The sequence below is a fragment of the Cryptomeria japonica genome, chromosome 8, assembly GCF_030272615.1.
Source record: "Cryptomeria japonica chromosome 8, Sugi_1.0, whole genome shotgun sequence".
Taxonomy (NCBI): Eukaryota; Viridiplantae; Streptophyta; class Pinopsida; order Cupressales; family Cupressaceae; genus Cryptomeria; species Cryptomeria japonica.
The window spans coordinates 623,050,440-623,061,965 of record NC_081412.1 but is presented as its reverse complement, the minus strand read 5'-3'; positions in this window follow the sequence as shown (position 1 = coordinate 623,061,965).

Below are 11,526 nucleotides of genomic sequence, written 5' to 3'. Positions count from 1 at the left end.
TTCGCTCTGGTCCCTGACTGAGGGACAGGAGCGAACTTGAGGATATAGTGTAAATCTTTCATCATATTAACTTGCAATTGTCTTCAAGGCTCAAAATGATGTTCTTTACTCCCTTTCAAACATTTGAAATGTGAGTGGCAACTCGAATTTGGACACATTTAAACATTTCACTCTGGTCCCTTGGAGAGGGACAGGAGCGAACTTGGGCATTTAGTGCAAATCCTTCATCCTTGGCGGTTTTTGTAACTTCGTTCTTCGTCGAGACACCTCAAACGTCATTGCCACCTTGTATCCTGACTTGGAGTGACCTTAAACTTGGGAGAAAGGCAAGATAACTAACATTTCTCCCTGGTCCCTGGCTGAGGGATAGGAGCGAATTTTCATTTGCAAGCTCAATCACACTTTGCCAATGTCCAAAAATATCTTCAACAGACTTGCTGTGTACCCTTTCATTCATCCTTGGCCTGGAATTCATTCTAACTTGGTGATAAATTGGCCTAAGGGAAAAATCGCTCTGGTCCCTGGCTGAGGGACAGGAGCGCCTAGGCCAATATGGGCTTCCTTTTGATGTCTTGCAATCTTCAATTTGTCTTCAATGTATTCGTCACACCTTCTTTACTTGCCTCAATCTTAAAACTTACTTGATCTTTGCCCAAATTTTGCCCTATAAGGAAATTCGCTCTGGTCCCTGGGAGAGGGACGGGAGCTAACATCAAATTTCGCCCTGGTCCCTGACTGAGGGATAGGAGCGATTTTGCATTTTTGGTCCCTTACGTTGGCAGTTTCAAGTTATATTCAACTGATGAAATATATCTCCTTTGATCTCCTCAAATCGTCAAATCATTCAAATCTTGCGAGGACAAGGCAATGTTTGATTTTAAGCTTCGGTCCTTCAGTGAGGGACAAGAGCGATTTTTGCTCCTGGCACATTTCCGTGTTTGTGAAATTCTTCAAATTATATTCAATGGAAAGAACATGCCTCCCTTTATCTCTTCTAATCCAAAAATCATCTTGATCCTGCAAGGACAGTAAAATTTTGAAAAACAAGCTCCGGTCCTTCAGTGAGGGACGGGAGCGATTTTGCTCCCACAAGCCAAAATATCATGATTTTATGGGTTTAATCACTTCACAAGGCAAAAACAAGTCATTTCCCATGCCTGGAATCAATTATCACAATTCTCAAAATTTGGTCAAAATTACTCAATCGGAAAAAATCACATCATTTAACACTTAGACAATTTTGGTCTTGCACTCAAAATTCTGACTGAAACTAGACAAACTTTCTTGACCTCTGGCGAATTCACTTCATTTCAAAATTGCATCCTACGGGAGGAAGCTCTCAAATTCAAAATTGGACTGGACTCTGGCCTGAAGACACAGTAACGGAAACCCTAAGGCTTGACCCTAATCCAGACAACTAACACACTAAACCAAAACCCTAAAAAAAACAAAGCGAAGAACAGGCAAAATGAGCAAAAAGAGGGGGTCCCCATTTTAATGGGGCGATGTGTGAAATGGTCACAACAAGAAGGAAAGGAATCACAAACTTTTCGACAACAAATCCAGAAGAATAGAATCAATCTTGAACTTAGTTGAATCGACTATTATGGATTCAGTCAACTACAAGTTAGCCTTCTCTTTGGGCCCGTCGAAATTTTTTTCATCTTGGGATGAAAGTATAAGGAAAAATTGGAATGGCATTAGGATTCCCCCCTCTTTTGGGCAAAAAGACAATGGGAGAAAGATTGCTATTTGGTCTCCTCCAAAGCTTGGTTGGATAAAACTGAATTTTGATGGTGCCTCGAGAGGTAACCCGGGCCCTTCTGGCATAGGATATGTAATCAAGGATCATACAGGAGCAATCCTTGGGAAAATGGCAAAGCCTATCCCCCTAGATACAAACAACATAGCCGAGTTCAAAGCTCTGCAACTTGGACTGAGAGATTGCATCAACCATGGTTTTAATAACATCTTAGTGGAGGGCGACTCAGAGATTGCAATAAATGCCATCAAGAGGAAATTCACTCCAAATTGGAGGCTGCAGGGAATTCTAGAAAGCATAGTCACAAGCCTGGATAAGATAGACAATTATGAAGCTAAGCATTTCTACAGAGAAGCAAATTCAGAGGCAGATGCTCTCTCGAAATTAGCTACCCAAGGATCTTTTCTCCACAGTTGGGATCAGGAGTATCCTTTTGTTTTTCACTCAGACCATTGCAATTGACATGCTCGGGTCCCTGAGGTTCAACCAGATGTGAGTTTCCCTTCAGGATCTTGCAGTAGCCCTTATCATTTTGCTGTAAGGTTAATTTAAACTTAAACATGGCGGTTAAGTTTAACGGTCATATCAATTCAAATTTCATCCCACCTCTCTTGGGAGGGTGGGCCCGTAGTTAAGCACGTCATCTAAGTCGTAGTTATGACCTATGCCTTCTCCGATCCTCCTCTCAAGATCGCTGACATATTGTCAAATCAATTTAAGGTCTGCGTGGCCCGTCCGAGTGAGTTGGCTTGACAAGGACAAACATCCTCTACCACCTTTATTGCCAAATTTATTGCAATCCTGATCCTCATTATTCAGCTTTAAACAGTGTGCCATCTTTCTTCTTCACATTTGTTTTCTGCCTTCCATGTTCATTCCCTTCTCTCTGCTTTCTATCTCGAAGTCCTTCTCCTTCTTTGTTGCTTAGCCTGCTTCGCCCCTCATGGCATCCGACCCTCCCTTTAGCTTCATCATGAGCATGTATCCCAGACCCACTTGTTGTTTTGGTGCTGACACTCCAATCTCTCTCTCGGCGTCTACGCGCCAAGTTTCTTTCAGGAAAATCATAGACTTAAGGCTCAAGCGTCTCCTCCTCTTCTCGGATTTTCCCCTCATTTTGGCCATGAAGATGATTTTGGGTAGTGGTCACCTCAACAGAGATGAATATCCTCGGGATAACACCAGCGTTTCTTCAAGGTTTGTCACCTCCCTACTTGACCTAAAACTCGCCAAGTAGGCAGTTTGGTCTCTCACCAAGAAGCTCTTCCCGGAGGAAGTTACCTAAGAGCTCCAGGAAATTTTAAACAAAGCAATTCATGATTCTGGGGCCCCTCGGCTAGGAGATAGAATCCTCTTTAATGCTCATGGAGAATTGATCAAGTATTATCCCTTCTTGCTTGATTTGAAAGGGAATGACCTGGATAGGCACAGAGTGTTTGCAGGTGTTGGCCTTGGCTATCTCAAATGGCGGTTTTTGGGAGAGGATTCAGAAGACCTTAGAAGGGAGGAGGACCTTATTCAGTTTGCAAGACTCAACGGTATCCTGCCTCTGAAACCAGAAGAGGAAAACCCACATTTGGAACAGGCTAGTAGGGGTCGTGCTTCTAGGGGTTGCCGTGGGACTGGAATTGGTCGTGGTAGAGGTCGCCCTCATGCAAAGGACATGGATGAGAAAGGAAGGAGCACCCGTCAGCTAAAGCTCTACAGGAAATTGCAAGTAGAGGCAGAGGTCGAGGTCATCCTAGGAAGCAGTTGCAACAACCCGACATTCCCTCTTCAAGCTAGGCTTTCTGTGGATTCCTCATTTTGATTATTGGATACTAATTATATATGTGTATTTCTCTTAGGTTTAATTTTAAGCTCAAAAACTCTGTTCTAGGCAGGTGGAAATCTGCCTCTATCGTTAATAGTCTGTTTTCTTTCCTAGACTATGAAACCCTCTGATGGTTTAGAAAAATAGCTAAAACATAAGTTTAAAGCTTTTCAAGTTTTTGTGAAATCTCCGTGCTCTCAAAGAGCAGGGGGATTTTTGAATGTATGAAAATTTTGTGACAAACATATGTATTTAAACTTATTAATACAAATCTGGCTTTGCCTTTATCGATAAAAAAAAAAATCAATAATCAATAAATAATAAACCATAACAAAGCAACTAATTGTCTTCTAAAAGATGCGAGTATAAGATTGCTCTGAGATTTTTATAAGCAATACCAGTGACTAGACTACACCAAGATGAAGGATTTAATCTATATGAACATAATATTAAGCTAAATGGATGCAAGATGGATGAATAATTCAAGCAACTACGAATTCATGCAATATGGATTCAAGTAATAATGGATGCAAATAATTTGAAAAAGCACAATGTATTCAATGACTCCAGAGCAAAAATCAGTGTAATAATAATCTCCAAGCATGTTCTCAAAAATCTCTAGGGCGAATTGAATGAGAGCTGAAGGCTGGATTTATAGAGAATTACAAGAGAGATGATGAAAAAGCTCAATTTAGAATTAATTGAAATAATTGAGAAATCAGGTTCAATTAACCTTGAGATAGATTCCAATTATAGTTTAATTGAAATGCATCCATATAGGAAGTTCAAGTTACATTAGAAATAATATTAAATTAATTCCATGCATTTGTGATAAAAATAGATAATTCTTTTATTTATTCAAGAAAAGAGTCTTTTCAATGCAACTGAACTTCTTTTTCCGAAAAGCTTTGAGTTCCAATTTTAGAGAATAATCAATTATTCAATTTAATTGCTTTTTTGATTTCGAGTTCTAAATTTAGAAAAAGAAATAATATCTCAAGTTTGATTTCTCTTTTAATTCAATTCTTTTATTTTAATTTTCAATTCAACTCTTGCTTTGTAATTAATTCTTCTTTTGTAATAAATTATTTCTTTTTTTTGCATGATTAAATGACAAATTTATTTTTTAATTAAATATGTGAGGATATTTAATAAATTAAATAGGATTATTGATCAAAATGATATTCTTGGAATTATTCAATTAATTAAATAAATATTTAATTAATATTGAGTGGCTGATTTGCCATGTGATATTTGATGGTTGAAGAATTAATAATGTGCTCAAGATTGATTTAATTGCCTTTGGTTAGGACCTTGGTGATGTTGTCGAGATTAGGGGCATATGGTTTAGATGACCATTTTTAGGGTATTATAGAATCTACTAGACCAAACATTCTTCCACATTCTTTTCAACCTTGCTGGGAGACTAAATTTTCTTTAAAAAAAATCTGATGATTTTAAAATTAATGAGTTTCTTTCTCAAAGCAAGGAGATTCCTACAATTCTTTTAATCCAACTCTATAGAAGAAAGTTTATTTTTTCTTTTAAATAAACTATTCTCATTTGTAAGTCCATGGGGGTTAGAATTCTATAGATACCAGAGGATTGGGAACAAAGCTTGGCTAATTGACGGTGACATGGAGACCACCATGGTTGTCAATGAATATTTTTTGTTTCATTAATAATGTTTTTTATTGTGTTCAAACTTTTGAAAGAGGCCCTTATTAATTCAAGCATGCTAGGCTTTTCATGAAACCTTGGAATCTAGATTTTATTTTGATAGTGGAACTCCATTTCAAAGTTTTGTTTTGGATCCATTTATTTTCTTGAGAGATGAATGTTTACTTTTTCTCGATGATTCTTTCCATGACAATTTATTTACCTCACAAATTACTTGGGAGAAAAAACTTGTAGTTTTTCTTGTTTCAATGTTTAACTTGATTTAAATAATCCCTCACCAAGGACTCTTAATATTAAGGTAGGAGATTTTATTTGATCAAACCCTTGATTTTGAATCCATTCCTTTTAGATGTAGGGTATATCATCATTATGTCTATTAGGATTTTCCCTAGCTCAAATGAGATGCTTCTACTAAGAAAGTGCCACAAAAATATAGAAAGGGTAAGTAAAAAAGTTGACAAGATAATGTAGGGTTTATTGATGGTCCTCCTAATGCTAATGGTTTTTCCATGGTTTAGGGGGAAAGTAAAATTTGACCTCTACATCTTAGAGGGAACAAATCTACTACTCAAAATAAAAATGATTATTCTATTCTAGAAGAAATACCTACTATATTGTAGGGTGATGAGAATGAAAAATAGGAAAGGATGGTTAAAAATTAGGGGAATGATGAAATATTATAGAATCAAGAAATTCATGGTCAATTAAAGTGTGAAAAACCTTATCAATAAGTAGTAAGATCACATTGTGTGCAATTTAAGGTAATTCCAAAAGGGATTTGGATAACACTAAAATCAACCACAAATCATAGAATAAAACATAAATCAAGATAAGGTGAAAATGAGATCAAAACACAATTAAATTCAAGGCAAACCAATTATGTTGATCTTCTCATTGCAACAATTTCTCTAGTGATGACGAATTTAATGTGTACTCATAATTTTGGTAGTAGAATGGTGCTCAAGGATTTAAGATGCATGTGCTCTTTTGAATGCATGCCCAATCTACTAAATTTATAGGAAAATACTTAATAAGTGGTGGTCACAAGGATAGCTACAACATTAATAATGACAGTTGAGAGACATTGGCATCAATGTCATGGATGAGAATGTCTATGCTTGGTTGGTTGGTGATTGTGTGAGGGGCCTTGGAGGTGGTCTATGTCGACAAACTAATAATTAATTTATGTTTTTCAACATCCCCCCATAAATTAATTATCTATTCCATTAAGGTATTTTTCCATAATATAGAAACAATGGGTCTTAGCCTGAAGTCTTCTTAGGTAGCCATTTACAACACATAACAAGTTATCTCTTTTAGTACTTACTACTTACCCTCATCATAATCACTTTGGGCTTTTATGACTTACCCCTAATCGATATAATTTAGAAGTGGTTTCGAGCTAACCACAAACTTTGCATTCAAGTGGTTTTGGATAACCTCAAACCTTGCATACAAGTGGTTTTGGATGACCACACATCTCACAACAAGTGGTTTCGGATAACCACAAACCATCATACTCGCGAAACACTTTTTGATCATCAATTTGGGCTTTATTTATGGGCGTTTATGCTTTTCCTTAAAAACCTGCATAAAAATTGATTAACGAGTCCAAATAAAAGCGATCCATCTACCAAGACACATGGGTAACTACCAATTGTGCTCACTAGTTCTATAGGAATTTTCACATACATGATACATTAATATGTTAAACAAAAAACCTTTGGAATGTTAGGCCCCTTACAACAAATCAAGTACACAATATAAACTTATATTTTACATTTTAACAAAAATGACTAACACTCAAACATTTGCCCAAAATACAAATCCATTACCTATGCCCATTTATAATAAGAAATTTCTTGGTTGCTTTGCAACATTCAACAAAGACACATTCGTTAGACTATACTACTCCTACATGCTCCTCAAATCAATTAATCCCATACTATAAAACATATTCCTCAGCCAAGACCTCACTATCTGCACCTTGCAATGATTTGCGATCTATTGTTTGGAACAACTAGATCAAAACTCATTCTTCCTTTCTCCAACTACCAATCAACACACCAATATCCTCTCAAAACTTAATGCATTCATTTAGAGAGTTGTACATTGAGACAACAAATGTCCCATCGTAGTAACAATCACACGAAGATAAAATAAGGAAAAAAAGATATTGATGGTTTGTCCATTATATAGCCAAAAATACAGAATAAATGATAAATCCATTGAGCATAGAGTTTAATGTAAAACCAATGGTGGATGGGTGAGAGGAGTAAAGATAAATTAATTATTACCAACCAGGACTCTTGACACTGAAATTAATTATGAAGGTCGAGCTTTGGGAGGTGTACTGGAAGTAATGTCATGATGGTCAGGCTTTTGGATGGGAAGTGGAAGAATGTGGTCAGGGTTTTGAGGGGGTAAAGGAAGTGCAACCTGGCCGAGCTTTTTGATTCCAACTAGAAATGCCATAGAACTAAGTTGTGGATTTCAAGGCCAAGTGGAAATTATCCAAACATGGTCAGGCTTTTAGGGGGGCACTGGAAGTGCAACCTTCATCATTAATGTCGTCTGTTCAATAAATAATTCAAGGCATCCTTCTTTCCCTTACTAGGTAAGTGTTCAACTTCTACGAAGCGTGGGTCTCAGCGAGTGGAGGGGCATATGCATCTTAGCTAGGCTTTTGATAGCCACTTGGAAGTGGTCCAAGAGTGGCTGGACTTTTTGTTTGCCACAGGAAGTCATCAAGGTAGGTCGGGGTTTTGGACCTCAAGTAGAAGTGTAGTATGACCGAACATTTTGGCCTCAACTGGAAGTGAAACAGTCAAGTCCGGGGATCAAACCAGCAAGTGGAAGTGAGCCAGGCTTGTCGACATGAGGTGGAAATGAGTCAACATGGCCGGCCATTTCAAGGGTAAGTCGAAATGGTGTGAAGCTGGCTGAACTCCTTCAACATTAATATCTGTTTGCTCACCTAACTTTCAAAGCATCCTTATCTTCCTTCACTAAGTCAACTTCATTACCCAATAAGGAATTAAGATATTATCATTGCCTTGAAGTCTCTCAAACATTCAACCTATGCCTCTTAGGTCGAGCTTTTGAGCATGAAGTGGAAGTTGCTCATGATGGCTTGTTTTTTGAGGGGGAAGTGGAAGGACGTGAAGGATGGTTTCAAGTCATGCATTCCTTGTTGTCGCTCAGTCTCAACACTAAGGTTTACTCCTCTCAATTCACTTTAAAGCGACCTTATCATTCATTACGGCATTTACATAGTATCACCTTCACTCACCATTGCCTATAAAACTCTTCAAGCACTTTGAGCTTCACAAGGCATGGATTCAAGCAAGTTAGGGACAAAATCATCATCCACCCTCTAGGCCATGGATATGAGGCAATGAGGGAAGTAATACTTCTTGACCGAATTCACCAAGTGTAAAGTAATCTCCTTACAAGGTTGACTTGGTGCTTCCCCTCTTTCATCGTCACCTATACCTTGAATTGTCATCCTCACACATTTCAACAAATTTGTCTGATCATCACTTCCTTGATCAATCCTCACCTCCATGCTCTAACATGAAGAAGTCCACCTGTTCACTTGATTGCCTATCACCCCTAAGACCCATACCTTGACCTCACCTCCATGCTCTAACATGAAGAAGTCCACCTGTTTACTTGACTGCCTATCACCCCTAAGACCCATACCTTGACCTAGAAGTTGTACTGCATCCCCTCTCAAGCAAAAGGCAAATAGCTAAAGAAACTACTGCCAAGCTAGACGTGTAGCTAAAACAACTACGTTTAAAAAGCAAAAAGCGGGGGAGTCCCATTTGCAATGGAATAATGTGTTAAAACGTCACAACAGACTGTACCCTAGAGCCCATGAAATTACTGCCAACTATGCTTTCTGTCATTGATTGACACTTCTGTTTACCCTATTCCTCTTTGTCTTGCTCTGCACTACAAACCCCACCTTCCACTTTTCCAGAAAGCCTTGCTCACGTTCTAGAGGAGAATATGCTATCGGTTTGGTAAAGCACACTACTTGCTGGAAAATCCTACTCGTGTTTTGAAGGAGAATATGCCGTACATTTGACAAATTACATTGCTTTACCGTGATCTAACTGTACTGTTCAGTGCACTGTGATGAAAGAAAATAAAATCTGGTTGACCTTGCGCTCCATCTCTGGGTCTTCGAGAGAGTCTTCACCGTTGCTTCAATGAAAGGCGTTCTAGAAGATCTAAATTATGAGATATTACGGCAATTATAAAGTTTGAAAGGTTTGCCATGTCATATATATATAATCCATTCTTGAGAGTACTTAATTTAGTTTTGCTTCATTTGGGTAAAGCCTAAACGGACAATACACTGTTTGTTATTGTAGAACTTTGACTCTAAAATAATAAACAATGTGCAGTTATTTACTTTTAGGCTTTGTATTGAGCCTAATACAACCATAAGGAATGGCCAGTCCTATGGCATACTTTATATTACAAGTGCTTAGCTGTTGAGAAGCTTAGTTGCACATATCATGGCAAGTTTGTATACTAGATCTTACTCCCGTTAGTGAGTAGAATTGAAAGGTAATGTATAACAAAACCACGCTTTTAATGAGATGGAAGATAACCTTGTCGTTTTTGAATTGTAGTTAGAAATTATAGGATGTAACCAGCTTTCACAAGCAACATCAAGAATTGATGCAAGTATTGTTGGGAATGTGAAGCCCAATGGTTAGATGATCTTTTGCCTTCTCCTAGCTATTCGTTTCATAGCTGAATACATTTGTATAAATGGCTGTGTGCAGTCCATGTATAGAGATGTATTGGATATTTGGTTTCTGGTGGACATAGCCACTTAGTGGTGAACCATGTTAAAACTTGTGTTATGTGTGTTTGTCTTAATTTGCTTTCAGCTGTTATGTGTTGTTTATATCTTTTCTTTGCTAGTTTAAAATTAACAACTAGTATCAAAGTTTAGGTGAAGTTAGATTGAACATAGATGGAAAGGTAGATAGATAGAGGATTGAAAATTCTGGAGAAGATGCAGAAGTTCGAAGGTAGAGAAACTGGTTGCTGGTATTGTGGCAAGCGAGGCCACGTCAAAAGAAATTGTAAGTCTTTCAAGAAGGCTGAAAGGCAACTAAAAGATGAAGACACCAATTTAGTCATTGAGGAATTTCTTGCAAATTTATACTCGGTGGAGAGTAAAATTGTGCAAGTGAAGGCCAAAACGAAGTGCCGTGTACATTGGTGGGATGGCTGGAAAAATGAAGAAAATTCAGCTAAAGAAGAAGAGTGTACATCATCGGAGACCCAAACTAAATCTGTTGTTGATTTTGCCTCTCGGGATGAGGAGGATGCAGATTCGAGTGAGGGAACAAAGCAAGGGAGCCTAGAAGTAATTGAGGCTTCAGAGGGCTTTGCAAATGGCGTGGCATTGTATCAAGTTGCTCCGGAGAGGCCATTCCATACTGTGGGCGTGAGAAACGTTTCGGCAATGAAAATGGTGCTAGAGCCTGGTGAGCTGTCCAAACGATGGTTGTGTAAAGAATCACCACAGTTGAATAAATGCAGACTGACCAGAACAAAAAAGTTGGTTGACCGCTATGTCGGTCAAGAAATGATTCGCAAAACCCTTTGCAGAGACAAGCAGTCATGGCAGTTGAAGAGGCTATAGAGCCCGCTAAGGGAAAATCGAGCCGTGGACATTGATGACCTTCATTTTTCCAATGTTGTTGTTCGTCTTTAGAGACGCGAAAATGGGGATTTAGGAAAATTGGATCCTAAAACGCATGATACCGAATTGAGCCTATTTGTGGAGGTAGAGAGAAACAATGTTGGTTCGCGTGTGCTGTAGGAGTGTGTAGCGAGGATGTGTGATCGCGGGGTGGATCCTCCTTGTATGCTGGTAACTAGGGAAGTGAAAGCCGTGGAAAATATGAAACAAAGAATGGACTGACGCGACTCCTTCGTTTTCCATAAAATATCATTGAAGTTCGGCAGGAAGAATGGTGCTGCCGAGGTAAAGCCAGGACAAACCCATGTCGTGAGCCTTATGACAGGACAGTTGCTTAGGCCTTATCCCGACAGGTCCGATGAAGGAACACTTTCAGTGCACATTGAGTTTTCTCCAATGGCTGATCCTACATTTGAGGTTGGGCATCTTGGTGAATTTGCTGACTTAATTTCGGTGGAAAAAATTGGTGGTGCCAGAGTAACTGATATAAAAAATGCAATGCAACGTGATGCATTGACAGTGGCATTAGAGGCA